We start from the raw sequence: 13959 nt of genomic DNA, 5'->3' as shown, positions 1-13959 counted from the left end.
TCCAAGGATCCTCTTGCACCCGCACCCCACTTTGGAGACCACTGGCCTAGTCCATGTGCACAACAAAGCTGGGGGTGTGGCCAGATAGAGATGCATGAAAGTAGCCACAGACCTTAGACATCTCTGTGAAAAAACCAGCCCTTTGTGTCTGTGCCTTCATAGTAGGGCACTTTCTGATTTGACTCACTGTTTTGCTAAATTTTGCTAACAATAACTTTAACTACCAAAGAAAGATGTAATAAAACACTTGCTATTCACTGTTCCTCCCCCCCCCCCCCCAGGTAATGGGGCAATTTGATATGGCAGTTGCTTATCTTATGAGGGCAATCAAAAGTGAGTAAATCAGGTAAGAATATTATTAAAAAACATGCCAAAAATCAGTTTTAGAAAAATATTGTAATTTTGTTAAGTTTAGTAAAAAATGTTCCTTTCTGTTTGATGTAAATTTGAAATATTTAGCTGTTTGCAAAAAAATATTGCTGTACATTTTGAACTGTTAATACCTTTCATAGGCTTTGAAGCCACATTTCAAGAAGATGGAAATAAAGAAAGCAAAAGAGCAGGAAGATAGAGTCCACAGTCCCTTAAATCTTATATGAAATAGTGCAATTTCCTTCATTGTTGAGTTGCAAAAACTCTTCTAACATGTAGGCCTCATGGGTGAGATAGTGAAATGTATGGAAATACTTTGGTTCTTTTCTGGAAAAAACAGTAAAATTAGCATCTTTTTCAAACTGTGAGAGTGGGAAAGTGCATATTACATATCTTGAATTCATCTTGTGTTTATATAATTTGAATTTGGTGAACTACATGTTTTAATAAACATCTCTGTGAGCATCATCCTGCTTGCTTTGATTCACTCTTCATTATACAAGTTTTTAGTTATTCGTTCTTCTGTTCTCTAGAACATTAAAATAACTGTAATAATTGGAATTTTCACTACAGTGTATATGTTACGATATTGGCACCTGCTTTTGTGTTTTTATAGTCAACATGTGATTGTAAACCTTTTTTTTAGTATTATAATTATAACTGAACTATAAAATATTGCCATGGGCAACATACATGTTTAAATTTGTTAGGTTTTCTTTTTTAAACACATTCAAAAATCAAAAGTATAGCTGTTTAAGTAACACTGATGGAAAAAATATACATTTCAGGTGCTTTTGGTAATAACTCATTTTTATATATTGCTAACGGGTAGCCCATCAAGTGAACTAGGATAATTACATATTTTCCCCCCGCCATACAAACATTATGCTCATCACAATTCTGATACCACTGTACAGGGTGACATTAAGCCAATTCAGTAAATAATACATCTATTAAAATGGCTTTAATATATAGTCCATAATAAAACATTATTGAAGAGGGGAATGGTCAGAGAGAAGGGGTTCAAAGAGCCAAACTAATGTGGGCTCAACACAGGGGAAATACTGACTTTTTCGCAGCAATTCGCTCACATTTGAGGAAAGACAGAGAAAACTAATGCTGGAGAAGTGGAGTGAATGTATGTAAGATTGGGAAGTCAGGTCGAACATCTTGATATAAAGATTTGAAAACCAGGGGGAAATTTTTGAATTGAATTCAGAGCTGGCTAGGAAGTTGTGAATACAGTTGTAAGTGATCCTGTCTAATTGCCTGGAGCAAGAGTATTATCTAGCCACAGCATCCTAGACCTTTGAAATTTAGAGAGTTAGGATTTAGGAAGATCAGAGAAAAGGGAATTGCAATAGTCAAAATATGAAAATATTAGAATGTGAGTAAGGTTTTCCACATAGGCAGAGTTAAGGAAAGGACAATTTCTAGCAGTGCTTTAGTGAAGGTTTCGTGTCAAGAGAGTTAAAAGGAAAAGAAAGTTTGGTGTGAAGAATGACCTCCAAGGATTCTGGGCTTGGGAGCAAAGTTATGTCTGAATTAATGTTGTTGTATATGAATGTAAAAGTTGATTTTAAAAAATTGTGACAGTCATCTTCAAAATAAGATCGGCTTCTCAGGCCTGGTACCAGATACGGTCCTAGGACCTTCAGCTCTTCTCTTAGCCCAGAGTCTGGTCTCAAGATCACAACCTGTTTAGTTGGAGTGGAAAACAGTGAATATTCTATGTGTGCCACCAGCCACTTCACTTGGCTCACTGGCAGTACAGGACTTGCTCCTCCTGACTGAGCGGGAATTCATGAGAGAGACAGAGATCTCTATCAAAATAGCCCTTAGCTTAGGGGAGTTGGGAGTCAGGAAACCATGACTTAAAATCACACCTCTCTCACTCATTATTGTTTACTCATTACTCATTACATACTCTACGTCACCCATATTATTGATCAAGGCTTCATACCTAACCATAGGAAGTAAGTTGATTGAGAGGTTGCACGTGGTCACTTCTGCTGAAATTGGGCATAAAACTCATGTCTAATTTGGCAGACTAAGTTTTAGCCACACAGCATTTCAGCATTTCAGACTGACTGTGCGATCTATGAGCTTGTCTATCCTATCTATAACCACTACTCTAACCACTTAATTGCACTTGCATTCCAGGAGTCAGGAACAAAAAGTAGGAACCCTTATCCCTAAGATTCTATTGCAGTTTAACAAAAAATGGGTGTAAGCAACTAGCCAACTGTATGTCATGGCCCCTTCTAGTATTTGCTCCACACAGTAGATAAATTACTCCTTTAGTTCATGTGGTAGGTTCATACCCTGCTGAAATCCACATATGTCCCAGTGGTTACACATGATAGAATTTTTTGTTTCTCCAGTTTTCCCTTTAAACAACACAAACAAACAAAAACTAGTTTATTTGATTGACACAGTGAGACTATCCTTAATGACATACATTTTTTAGTTAAAAGCCATTATAATTTAATTATGTGCAACAAAAAAATAAAATCCAGTTGTTCCCAGGGTCGATTTGATTTAAATCAAATTGATTTAAATCATGATTTAAATCACTAGTCAGGAAGACTCGATTTAATCATGGATTTCTTGCATTCTTGTTGGTTGTTATAACCTTAATACATATTCTTCACAACTCAGAGATAGATGTAGGTTTCATTTTGAAAAGGTACACACTATACATTTTTAAGTGATTTATTTTGAAAACTTTTCAGATTAGTTTTACAGCTATATCAAAAAATGAATGATTGGTTATTTCATTTATGAAAGGTAATTGAATCAGATATTTATGAAGTCATTGGGAGGTGAACTATCTCCAATTCAACAGATCAATCATAAATATTTGGAGGATTTTCTTGCCATGCTGTATTAGGAGGAGAACATCACCAAACAGACATTTAAATTGTTTTATATAACTAAAACAACAGCGTTATGTATTCTGGATTTTTTTCTTCAACAGCAAACATAATATTTTAACAAAACAAGCATGTGAATTTTTGAATTTAGTTAAGTATCAGAGGGGTAGCCGTGTTAGTCTGAATCTGTAAAAAGCAACAGAGGGTCCCGTGGCACCTTTGAGACTAACAGAAGTATTGGGAGCATAAGCTTTCGTGGGTAAGAACCTCACTTCTTCAGATGCAAGTCTTGCATCTGAAGAAGTGAGGTTCTTACCCACGAAAGCTTATGCTCCCAATACTTCTGTTAGTCTCAAAGGTGCCACAGGACCCTCTGTTGAATTTAGTTAAACATTCAAGTTTTTTAAAATCAGATTTGTTTTTGGTAAAATTGTTTTTAACTACAATAATTAAATGAAATATATTTAAAAAAAACCCCAAAAATTAAATAGACTGTCAGCCAGGTCAACATGAGAAACTTAAAATGTTGGCTTCTGAGGCTAACTCAGTCGTCTTCACCTTCATTTTCCTGTTTGTTCATAATCTGGAAAAGAAAAACAAGCTTTCCTGCTTTTTCAGGTCCCAAATGATTTCTCAATTTGGAATGAATTAGTCCAAAGGAAGAAAATATTCTTTCTACATTGGCAGAAGAAGCTACTGGTGTTAAAAGTGAAGTTATCACTTCAACAGTCTCTGAATCCAAGTGCTTAAGTGACTTCCACCAGTTCACTGGTGTGACTTTCTTTAAAACATCATCAGCAAACATATATTTCTTGAATGGTTCACCCTTAGCTCTGAAGTTTATTATAGTTGGCATTATGGAGGGATGATTGCTGGATGTCCATGTCATAGCCAACTCCTCTTCTTCAGCAGTTAAGGTTTGACCCTGGTACCGAGTATTGAGAATATTTGCAAAAAATGAGCTGGAGATCATGTTTGTCCCATTCGTTTTTTTAATGCTTGTTATTTAACTCTGTCATTGCATATTTCTCTTTTTAAGATCTCCCTCAGTTTCTTCCAAATGTCAATAGCGTCAGCAATAAAACAGCTATTTCCCTGCATTTTGTTCAAGGCTACAGAAATAGGCTTCAGGGTACTCGGCATGTGTTCAACATTTCTATTAAGCCCAATGTTGAGAACTTTGGTTGTGACAGTGCCATTTATTTTTTCATGATTTTGTTCACAAACGGTCATCTAATTAGGCCAGTTCTTGATATAGTGCTCAAAGCAGTCCACTACTGGATTCCATCGCACGTCTTGTGGGAGAGTTAGCTTGGTTCCTCCGACTTTTTTCAGAGCAGCTGCTGCAAAGTGGTTGTGGTTATGGAAGTATTTTGCAATTTCAACAACATTAGCCTTTATTTCTGGAACACTGACGTCTTTGGCTAGGAGGTGCATCAAATGAGCACTGCAACCATATGTTATTAGTTTGGGACTCTTCTAAATAATTTCTTCTCATCTTGGATACATTTGCAGCATTGTCTGGGACCAAGCTGAGTACTAGACATTTGAATTTTTTTTCACAGTTTGTTATAGCTTTTACTTCTGGTACTTGTAAGTATTCTGCTGTGTGTTCATTTCCTGATGTATAAATTTTTTCTGTAATGAAGACATTCCCTTCTCCTGTTGTCACACAAGCACGTACAACAGGATCATTGCGAACATTGCTTCACCCATCAAGACTCAGGTTAACAATTTCACCCACTAGACCTTTTGCACACTGATCAATTTCTCTTTCATACACTTTATGCAGCAATTTGCCTGCGACATCTGCTCTGTTGGGTGGACTGTATCCTGGTCTTAATGACTGAACCATGTTAATGAAGTGTGGGTTCTCAATCATACGGAAAGGAGAGTTTGTTGCATAAACAAACCGGGCAATTTTTTCATCAATTACTTCTTTTTGTAATCTGCTGGTTCTTATCAGAAACTTATCTATTGTTGTTTCGGGATGATGGAGATTTTTTTTCTTTTTGCTACAGGTGATATACTGTGGCTATGTGACATACATCATGTGACTGAAACACTATCATTGGCAGATAACTCTGAAACTATAGAAAATGATGGTGATCTTGAAGGTGGATAGTCTTCAGAATCCTGTATGTTGAGGATGGATTCTCCTAAATAAAATAAGTAAATACAGTTATTTAATTATTATTACTACCATACTGCTCATTGAGTATTACTCATTGCATTCACTGACACTTGGTACTACTTTAAAGGTGAAATTGTAAAAGGAAGATCTGCCAATTTCAGCTATTTATTTTTTATCGCAACTGCATCTCAAATGATAGTACCATAGAGTAACCGCTATATTTTTTTGCTCAAACATGAGAATTCAAGAATAGTCCAGAAGGAAGACAGGCAGTCCTTAAGAAAGAAGTATGAAATAAAAAAGTTTACCAACCTGAAGATCCTGCATGTTCAGACATGTTCCTTTCATCATCTTCAGCGCAGCTTCCTCCTGAGAAGGAACACTTCTCATAATGTTGTTTCATGTGGGCAACCAGGCCTTGCATTTCTTTGTTGCACTTTTTGCATGCATGCCTGTCTTACCCACAGGTAGAGGAACTTCATTAAAATATTCCCAAACTGGGTCTCTTTTACAGCCTGCTGCCATTATAGGTTTTCCCTTCTAGTGAGAGAATGCTATGGTAGATCTCAAATTAATGAATGCTACACCCAGAAAGACCTCAAGACTTCTGGAATATGCTGCTCAAACAGTTTCACTTTTGTTTCTACTGCCTGTCCTTCCCTTCTCACATTTATCTCCAGACTTCTTCTCCTTGTCCAAATTTATTCCGCCCCCAACAATCTTCTATTGATTGAACTTTTTGAAACTTTACACTTTTAGAGAGAGGTAAGTGCATGGCCTCCCAGAGGGGGGAGCAAGTGGAGCAATTTGCCCCTGGCTCCGCAGAGGCCCCCACGAGAATATAGTATTCTATAATATTGCAACTTTTTTTTAATGGAAGGGGCCCCCAAAATTGCTTTGCCCCAGACCCCCTGAATCCTCTGGGCGGCCCTGGGTAAAGGCTTGACTCTGTGTACACAAATTTGCAGAGGGACAATAGGGTTGAGGTCTGTTATTTCTCACCTCTATATATTTATTTATTTATTTAAAAATATTTTTGCTGTTAACAAGCATGTTATCTCTGGAGACACAAATCCACAGTTTGAAAACTGCAAAACTAAGCATCTCTGATGGTATCTTCTAGACTGAGCACTGAGTGCCATTGGGTAGATAGAAAGATTAACCTAAATAATCTATACAGAAGCCCCTGGAACTCCATAAGATTGGGTCCCTAATCCATGAACTACTGGATCTCATTTACAAAACTTTTCTTAAACATTACATGAATATATTGTCTCATACTATAGAATTAGAATTTATAAGCCCTACTCCATGATGAGATATCTTTGAGCTGAAATGTGTCTTAATTAAAACAATCTTTAGATAGGTTTTTCCTCTAAAAGCATTTTATCAAAAAATCTGATTTTTTTTTAATAAAAAAATCATCCATTTTTATCTACCCTGGTTGTTCCATATTTTGGTCAATTGTCATGTATTGTTTGCTTGTGCTGAATATCAGCAGGTAAGAAGCTTAAGAGGTATGTGTAAGTTCTACTGAAGACAATGGAAAATGACAGACAACTTTATAAAGGGCAGCCTTACTTTGAGGGAGGGAGGTTTTAATGAAATCGTGACCATGTTTCCTGAGAGCAGCTAGAGACTTTAGGTCTATCACAAGAATGGGCGATAATACCCAGGGCCGGCTCCAGGCACCAGCTGACCAAGCACGTGCTTGGGGCGGCACCTTAGAAGGGGCGGCCAATGTTGGGGTGGCGGGGGGCGCTCACGGTGTTTTTGTTTTTTTTGTTTGGCGGGGCAGCGCTCGAGGTATTTTTGTTTGTTTGTTTTGTTTCGGCCGGGCAGCGCGGGGGATGTTTCTGCAGTGCGGCGCTGAGGGCGGGGGCTTTGGCGGCGTGGCGCTGGGGGGTGGGGTTGGGCGGTGTAGCACGGTGCTCCGGGGGTTTGGGTGGCCCGGGGCGGTGCGGCGCTCGGGGGGGCGGGGGTTTAGGCGGCCCGGCACTGGGGGGGGGCGAGGGGCGGGGGTTTGGGCGGCCTGGCCCGGCGCAGCGCTCCGGGGGTTTGGGCGGTCCAGTGAGGCGCTGGGGGGGGGGGGGGGGGGAGGTTCAGTGGCACAGTGCTCGGGGGGGGGGGCGGTGTTACAGCGAGGCAGCGTTCTTCTTTTTTGCCTGGGGCGGCAAAAAAGTTAGATCCGACCCTGATGGTACCATCCTTATTAAGGGTGTACTACCCTTCTCCCTCAGTAAAATCTTTACTGAGGATATGAGTAGATTCAATCTTACTAGGTTACTTCAGTGCCAATGTAAGTTATGGGAAATGGTGGCCTTTCTGAGTAAGGGAAAATGGTGAATATAATGGGAAAGAAATTATTATTAATTTTAACTGCATCCTAATGTCTACAAATGTGCATAAATCACTAGTTAGCAATGATTTTTAACTATATGGAAAGTATGAATAGTAATGAATCACTCATTAGTTAGCAAAGGAAATTCTGCAAAAGGTGAGACCACTGAGAAAGTTATCTTAAAGGTCCCATTTTAAATTAATTTTAACTTGTAAACTAAATTACATTGTATTTTCGAGGAAATGTCTACCCACAGATTATGTGCTGTAAATATACACTGTATTCCTCATGCAAAACAAAGAGGTTGAAACCCTATTTGAAGTGCAAAAACAAGACCTAAAAATATATAGCCACTGCTCTACTTCTTTAATAAGTCCATTACTCTTTACTCAGTCAAAACTCTACTAAAATCAGAGTGAGCAACATGGTATTTGGCTTATTATCACTGAGAAATGTAAATAAAACCATGGACACTGTTTCTATGGATGCACTAAAACAATGTTTTGTCTTCTGTCAGTTGCCTCAGCAGAACCTATTAACACTGTTACCACACCTGTGATGGTATTATCAATGTTGCTGGTTTCTGTGGATATTTTTGCATGATAAGGTACTGTACTTTATTCTTAAACCAAAAAAATACCTGTTCAACTGTATTCTAACCACCGTTGAAAATGTTTTTTGTGGGAAATACAGGGAGAAAATGTTATTGTCAAGCTCCTTAGAAACAAAGGTCAGAACTTTTTTAACTTTGAAGAAATGACATGATGGTGTCCTTTTAATTGAGGAAGAAGATCCTTTGCCTGTGAAAAATGAAATCCTCCACACTTCTCAACTACCTTTTAAACCCTTCAACCTGTCAGTGAAATTGTGTAATCTAGTAATAGCATGCCTGAGGCTGCCTTTTCCTGGGCAAGGGTATCAGCAAATGATGCGCTCTACTAATTTTAATCATATTGGGCCAGATCTTAATCTTGGTTATGTTGATGTAAATCCAGTGTAATTCTATTGTCTTCAGTGCAGTTACTCTAGGTTTATATTAGTGTAAATGAAATCAGATTCTAGCTTCATTTTTTTATGGTTCCATTGTAAGATTTTTAGAAAGTCACCAAACAAAGAAATTTATGGGTGAATTTTCACATCTTTTAATGAAAATCACTTATTGAAGTAGCATTCCTCTTTGGGTAATGGTTAAAATTGTCATGTAGCTATCAACATTTTGGTATAGAGGACTCAAGGTCACTGCTGTGCTAAATGCACACAGTAGTTGATTTTTCATTGCACCATAACCAATCTTAGTTGCATGTAGTTTCTTGGACTTTGTTACTAGAATTCCTGATTATTCATTAGCTGTAGTACTGAATTTAGAATCAGTTTGAATCAGATAGCAACATATTTTATATGTATTTGAATATGTAGACTAATTGGAAGTATGTAGACTTATACGTTTTATAAGTAACAAGACACAAGAATAAACTGTATTGAAACTTGGGGTGCAGTAATTCATATTTCAGTCAATGAAAGTTTTGCATTTGTAGTTACTCTGGGAAGGGTTTTTACAATCTATCGATTCAGTAATTTTGTGTTAACTAATTCATAGCAGAGATGATTAGTAATATCATCCTAATTGTTACCTGTATCAGAGGACTGTACCATGTCTGTGTAATGGAATTTTTTTTTTCTCCAGTATAGGAAATTTGTTTTTGAAAACAGGTACTTCAAAGTATTAACCAGCCAAAAACTTTCATCTTGTAAATTATTATTTTGTAATTGACTGAGATGAGAACTATTAAATCATGCCGTTAACTTGGTGCCATCCCTGAAATGTCTTTCCCTCTCTTAGTGTTGGTATTACAGTGCTTGCCAATGTCAAATGCTTTCCCAAATTTGCAGAATGTGTGTAATCTGCAAAATATTCTTCAATTTTGTCCAGACATAGAATACAATTACCTAACTATAATGTTCACTAAATAAAAGTACTTTGCTAAATAAATAGATATGTTCTGAAATATAGTAAATTTTTGGTATTCTAGTTAAATATACAGTATCATACACTACTGTATCCCAATACATGCAAATTACAAATAAAAGAAAATCTTATTGCATTACATTTATGAATATTGCTGTAATTTATAATATAAGAACAGCGTAGCTCCACTGTACATAATAGGGCTGTAATTCTAGTGAAGAATTCTGGTGACAAACTGAAAAAAAAGTATGAGTGGTTTGAGTTGGCAAACAGGATCCCTACATGGAAAAACGGCCTTAATTTATGAACATTTCAGGGTACATTTTTAAATATAACTCACAGATAAAGAAAAATAACCTGTTTACATAGTTTGTCTCTTGCCCACTTTTTCCATAGCTCAGTTTTCTTTTTTATTCTTCTTTCCCTGCCTTTTCAATCCACTTCTGCCTGGTGAGGTTTGACAGTTTGGTTTTTAAAGCTGTCCCTAAGATTATCTGATAAAAGTTCATTATGTACTTTTCTGAGATTATTTGCTTATGCATGTTTTCAGATGTTACTTTTTTTATAGGGGGAAATAAACTCTCTATTTTTGTTTTTATAAGAACAATGTAGAAATCCATAGATTATAAATGGCTGGTATAAGCCTTATTTGTTTTTCTGACAAAGCAACTGTAAATTTAATATTACATGAACAGCTTGGAGGCAGGATCCAAAGCCCTCTTAAATCAATATGTTTCCCTTTACTTCAGTGGGCTTTAGATCAGGCCTGCAGTGATTAATATTAAGTCTCCATTCTGCATTTTGAACCACTTAGGCTCAGCAGTCTGTGTGGGAATTACAATGCAGAAATGGGATTGAAGAGACATTTTTGAAAGTTTTAATAATAAATGGAGATATACCTATCTCATAGAACTGGAAGGGACCTTGAAAGCTCATTGAGTCCAGCCCCCTGCCTTCACTAGCAGGACCAAGTATTGATTTTTGCCCCAGATCCCTATGTGGCCCCCTCAAGGACTGAACTCACAACCCTAGGTTTAGCAGGCCAATGCTTGAACCACTGAGCTATCCCTCCCCCCACTGCTTGACTCTGGCCTCTCATATTTTGCCCACAATCATTTGTCTATGCAAAACTGAAACTTGCACACACTAAGTGAATTGTTGGAATTTTGCAGATTGAAAAAATGCAATGGTGAAATTTCTGGGATAAATTTAGAGACCACTTGTGAAAATATGGCCAGAAAAAAAAAGATGATTCACTGACTGATAAGCAGTAACTGGGAACAATTTCACATTTGTGCCTTTGAAAATCTCCCCCTTCAGTTTTTTGAGATTCTTGAATAAAAGATACTACTGTACAAAAATATAAAATAGTTGTATTTTCTAATAGTTTAGTTAATAAGTTGATCTTGTTAATTTTGAATCCATCTTCAGAGTATGTATGAAGAATAGAGATGTAAAACAAAGCAAAAATAACAACAAAAGAGGGATAAAGAATAACTGCTTTTAGGTGCATTTTTATATTTAAAGTACATTCTACTAAAACACTGTAACAAGCTTTTAATGAATAACCATTCCAGATTTTCATTGTTATAAACTTTTCCCTCAGTTCTATCTAATCTCCTTAATTTTTAGACACTTAACGGTGACTGCATATAAACTATTCGTGTATGCAGTGTGGTTGTAGTTGTATTGGTCCCAAAATATTAGAGAGACAAGGTGAGCGATGTAATATCTTTTATTGGACCAACTTCTGTTGGTGAAAGAGACAAGCTTTCGAACTTACACGGAGCTCTTCTTCAGGTCTGGGAAACGTACTCAAGAGTGTCACAGCTAAATACAAGGTAGAACAGATTGTTTAGCATAAGTAGCTAACACAAATTTCAAGGGACCATTCAAGGTGAAGTGGCTCATTAACACTCTTCTAGTCAGGGGGGAAAGAAAGGGAGGGAAGTCAGCTGTAGGGGGTTGTTAGTGGTTACAGGTTGTTGTAGTAAGCCATAAATCCAGTAAAAAGAACAGGAGTACTTGTGGCACCTTAGGCCTGGTCTACACTACGAGTTTAGGTCGACTTTAGCAGCGTTAAATCGAATTAAGCCTGGACACGTTCACACGACGGAGCCCTTTCTTTCGACTTAAGGGGCCCTTTAAACCAGTTTCTTTACTCCACCTCCGACGAGGGGATTAGTGATAAAATCGGCCTTAGCGGGTCGGAATTGGTGTAGTGTGGACTGAATTCGACGTTATTGGCCTCCGGGAGCTATCCCACAGTGCTTCATTGTGACGCTCTGGACAGCACTCTCAACTCAGATTGACTGACCAGGTAGACAGGAAAAGCCCCGCGAACGTTTGAATTTCATTTCCTGTTTGCCCAGCGTGGAGAGCACAAGTGACCACGCAGAGCTCATCAGCATAGGTAACCGTGATGGAGTCCCAGGATCGCAAAAGAACTCCAGCATGGACCGAACGGGAGGTATGGGATCTGCTCGCCATATGGGGAGATGAATCAGTGCTAGCTGAACTCCGTAGCAGTAAACAAAATGGCAAAATAATAGAAAAGGTCTCCAAGGCCATGAAGGACAGAGGCCATAACAGGGACGCACAGCAGTGCCGCGTGAAAATTAAGGAGCTAAGGCAAGCCTACCACAAAGTCAGAGAGGCAAACGGAAGGTCCGGGACAGAGCCGCAAACATGCCGCTTCTACGCGGAGCTGCATGCCATGCTAGGGGGTGCAGCCACCACTACCGCAACCATGTGCTATGACTCCGTCACTGGAGAAACACACAGGGAAGAGGGTTCGGGGTACGAGGAAGAGGAGGATGAAGATAATGTAGATAGCTCACAGCAGCAAGGAAGTGGAGAAACCGGTTTCCCCAACAGCCAGGATATGTTTATCACCCTGGACCTGGAGCCAGTAAGCCCCGAACTCACCCAAGGCGTGCTCCCAGACCCTGAGGACACACAGGGGACCTCTGGTGAGTGTACCTTTGTAAATATGACACATGGTTTAAAAGCAAGCATGTTTAATGATTAATGATTAATTTGCCCTGGCAATCGCGGCCAGTACAGCCACTGGAAAAGTCTGTTAACGTGTATGGGGATGGAGCGAAAATCCTCCAGGGACATCTCCAGAAAGCTCTCCTTCATGTACTCCCAAAGCCTTTGCAAAAGGTTTCTGGGGAGGGCTGCCTTATCCCGTCCGCCATGGTAGGACACTTTACCACGCCAGGCCAGTAGCACGTAGTCTGGAATCATTGCATAACAAAGCATGGCAGCGTATGGTCCCGGTGTTTGCTGGCATGCAGACAACATCCATTCCTTATCACTCTTTGTTATCCTCAGGAGAGTGATATCATTCACGGTCACCTGGTTGAAATGGGGCGATTTTATTAAGGGGACATTCAGAGGTGCCCCTTCTGCTCTGCTGAACAGAAATGTTCCCCGCTGTTAGCCACACGGTGGCGGGGGGAGGGGTGAAGTGATCATCCCCGATAATTGGGTGTGGGGGGCGGAGGGGGGGTTAGTTGGGTTTGTGCTGCATGTTAACCCGGAAACCGCAGCCCCTCCTTTTACATTGCAAACCCATTTTAAATGGCCAACCCAACGGGTGCTTGGTATGGGAAATGAGGGCACTATTGTTTGAAACCATTCCCACATGTTAAGAAGGTTAAAAAAGCCAAAAGACAGTGGCTTACCATGGCTGCCTGCAAGCCGAAATTTGTTGCCTGGCACTGCGTGAGTGATCTCTCACACCAAACCGGCAGGCCCTCAATATAAGAGGAAAAATGCGACCTTGTAACGAAAGCACATGTGCTGTGTAATGTGAACAGCAAAATTTAACGTGAAAGAGTATACCCATTGTTCTCTAAAATGTGTCTTTTTTTAACCACCTCTCCCTTCTCCTCCACCAGCTGCAAATGTTTCTCCTTTACAGAGGCTAGCGAAGATTAGAAGGAGAAAACGGCGGACTCGGGATGATCACAGAGCTCCAGATGTCCTCCCACCCTGAAAGAGCACAGCAGAATGCGTGGAGGCGGTCAACGTCAGACTACAGAAAAGCACAGTATGAACGAGAGGAGAGGTGGCGGGCTGAATCGCGGGATGAACAGAGCAAGTGGCGGGCTGAAGATGATAGGTGGCGTCAGCTTGCAGACAGAAGGCAAGAGTCGATGCTCCGGCTGCTGGAGCATCAAACTGATATGCTCCAGCCTATGATTGAGGTGCAGGAAAGGCAGCAGGAGCAGAGACCGCCGCTACAGCCCCTGTGTAACCA

The 13959-nt window shown here is 39.4% G+C and overlaps 1 protein-coding gene across 10 annotated transcripts in view; it reads left to right on the top strand.

Annotated features, from left to right (window-relative positions):
• The window catches only part of STK33 (serine/threonine kinase 33), a 101768-nt gene that overhangs the window by 23441 nt on the left and 64368 nt on the right, over positions 1–13959 (top strand). For 4 of the 10 annotated variants that reach the window (XM_065592166.1, XM_065592160.1, XM_065592167.1 and 1 more), the window contains exon 2: positions 8241–8330. The exons of 3 other annotated variants lie outside the window; for them this stretch is intronic. The gene's annotated coding sequence lies outside the window, so the exon portion shown is untranslated. Of the gene's footprint in view, positions 1–5279; positions 5421–8240; positions 8331–13959 lie in introns of those variants that run through there. 3 more of the 10 variants (XM_065592161.1, XM_065592163.1, XM_065592164.1) reach the window with 2 other exon arrangements.

This window comes from Chrysemys picta, chromosome 4 (assembly GCF_011386835.1).
Source record: "Chrysemys picta bellii isolate R12L10 chromosome 4, ASM1138683v2, whole genome shotgun sequence".
Lineage (NCBI taxonomy): Eukaryota > Metazoa > Chordata > Testudines > Emydidae > Chrysemys > Chrysemys picta.
Note: the sequence above shows the minus strand (reverse complement) of the source record. Positions and strands in the feature narration are given on the sequence as shown.